The sequence below is a fragment of the Solanum tuberosum genome, unplaced genomic scaffold (genome assembly GCF_000226075.1).
Source record: "Solanum tuberosum cultivar DM 1-3 516 R44 unplaced genomic scaffold, SolTub_3.0 scf00154, whole genome shotgun sequence".
In the NCBI taxonomy this organism is placed as follows: domain Eukaryota; kingdom Viridiplantae; phylum Streptophyta; class Magnoliopsida; order Solanales; family Solanaceae; genus Solanum; species Solanum tuberosum.
Window position 1 is genome coordinate 1,357,261 of NW_006239079.1, and position 2,713 is coordinate 1,359,973.

The window sequence follows — 2,713 nt, forward strand, 5'->3', positions numbered from 1 at the left end:
AACATAGAAATGTCGATATGGACAAAAGAAGAGGAAAATGAGGAATATGACCAAGGATATGCTGTAAAAGAGTCAAGTGACACATTTCATATAGTCACAAAAAAGTACCTAATTAAGTGAGAATAGCATTCGGAAACCGAAAAGCCACAAAATGAAATGGTAAAAGGGATACGAAAGTTCCCCATTTTCTGACCTTAGAAAAAGCAAGAAGACATAAAAATGGAAGGATATGCTGATTCTCCATGGGTTTATACTTTATACCGTCTCTTAAACTGAGAAGGAATGACCTATATAAGCTTGGAAGGCTCTGGTGTGATGAAACAGAAGCAGAAAAATGAGAAAAAAGAGAGTTGGTGAATAAAAATGTATTCTTGAATTTATAAGGGAAACAGTGGTAGGGCTACTCTCTATTGGCATGCACTTATACATCTAAGCTGACATGCCAAAGGAGAGCTGCCCTGTTACTGTCTCTGCTTAGTGTATTTCTGATGCAATACATACTGTATCCAACACTAGCAAGTCACTATGTTCTTCTCTAACAAGAAGAAACAATGATAGGGATACTTTCTATTGGCATGCGGTTATTTATTCATCACATATTTTAGATGAAATGCCAAAGGAGAGTTGCATGGTTACGGTTTTTCTTAATGTTATAACTCTGATGCAAAAGTTTTTTGCATACTCCATCCACCGCTGATGAGTTAATATGTTCTTCTCTAAAACTTGAAACTAAATTTCCAGCTGGGTGGCACAATGTTATGAACTAAGTTAGCTCTGTAAGGGCGTATGATCAGTTAGAAGTGATGAACGAGATTGGGCCGGGTGAAGTGTTTTATTTGGGATCCAGACCCAATTAGCATTTGGTTAAAAGGGAGAAAGAGTTTGAAAGAAGGGTTTAATTTATGCATATTGAATAAAAATGTCCGTCCTCTTCTTCTTCTAGAGTCTAAGCTTCTTCTAGAGACAGTAACAGAGCAACTCTCCTTTGGCATGTAAGCTCAAATATTTGATCAAGCTGATGTATGGTGCCACAAAAAAGAGCTGCATGCCAATAGAGTGTAGCCCTATCACTATTTCCTTTCATGTTTTAATAGAGCATTCCTTTTCAATTTAAGAGAAGGAATAAACCTCCGGAGAATCGGCATATCCTGTCATTTAATTTTTTGCTGCATCGCTTGTAGATATATATATATATATGGACTTTACTGATCCTTTACAAATTCCATTTGGTAAGAGCTCTACTAAAAAAATATATATTTCATTAGATGCAGAAAAATGTTGCTGAAAGGTGGAGATCCTGTTTGATTTTATGCATTTGTGAAGTGTGCCATTTGATTCTTGAGAGACTCGGAGTCAAGAACCTTCAAACAGAATATCCTTTGTCATATTCCTTAGTTTCCTCTTTTTACTTTTAGCTTTTCCATTTCCAGAATGCATGTCATTCTTGCTTATGCTATTGAATTTTTAAGATTCCAACTCCTCTAAAGGCCATAAATTTGTTGAGTTATTTACTCGAAATGTCGTCATCTATTCCCCAACCGATAACAATATGTTTACTCTTCTATGCTAATTAGTTTCTACTCTCTTACATATTATTATTACATATGATATTACAACGAATTTGCAGGCAGTCCACATTAATGCAAAAAAACCGTGTTTAACGAAGCTGAACAATTGTAGCATGCGTTCTAGTATTGATGTTATATAAGAATACAAATTGATAACACAATATTTCTCTAATACCTATATTGGTGGAAGGTAGAAAATACTCGATGATATTCGGCCGCATATACATATGCCACACACTTAAATATGACATTCTCAAGTTTTATTTACGAGGAAAAAGGAGAACAAGACAGATATTAAGTTAAAAGTTTTGATCATGACAAATAACCCACAAACCAAATGGTTTACTGGAAGTCTGGAACATAAACCTAGAATTGTCTATTAAGAAATTTTCCGCTGGCAAATGTGAACATTTATATTATAGTATCTTTGAAGCTCATAAAATTAATGTTAGCAGAAACGTAAAAATAAAGAGCAAGGATGAACAACAATATTTAACGTGGTTCGGATCAGAATGATTCTATGTCCACTAGAGAATAACTGTCTTTATATTAACAAAGAAAGGGGAGAGATCCCAAATACATCTAAGAGAATTGCTCTAATAATTCTCTACTCTTCTAATGTATTTTGCTATGAGTTTTAGGATGTTTTCAACAATGAAGAATGTCCATCCTTTTATAGAAGGCCAAACTTGGGCTCCAAGCACAAAAGAAAAGAAATACAAAATTTGTCTTCCACAAATTATAGCTTGCTCTCCAAGTTTAATTCCTAACCAAGTAAATTGGCATATGAAATTTTCTTCCATTGGGTTTGACCCCACATGGACCAAACCAACTCTTTCCATCTCCACCTTGGATTACATTTCGAGCATGTGTATGAACAATTTTGGCCAAAATTCTAAGCTTACTGGGCAATCCCATTGTAAGAAACAAGAAGAATCAAACCTTTGTTGAGCACACTAGCTCCATCTAGCATTGTTCTCCTAGAGTTGCATCAGTTGATGCATACTCCCGCCAAGTCCTTGTAGTGTGTAAACTTGGCAAGAAGAATATCTTGGTCAACATGTCTGCAACATTATCGTTTGTGATAATCTTCTCGACCTTTATAACTCCCTCTTCAATGACATCTTGAATGAAATGGAATCTAT

At 35.2% G+C, this 2,713-nt stretch overlaps 1 non-coding gene across 1 annotated transcript; it reads left to right on the forward strand.

Moving 5' to 3' along the window:
• Positions 1 to 397: 397 nt before the first annotated feature.
• Positions 398 to 461, forward strand: MIR399E (microRNA MIR399e). The gene has a single exon (NR_127216.1). It is a non-coding gene; the product is annotated as a microRNA MIR399e (primary transcript).
• The last annotated feature ends 2,252 nt before the right edge of the window (positions 462 to 2,713 follow it).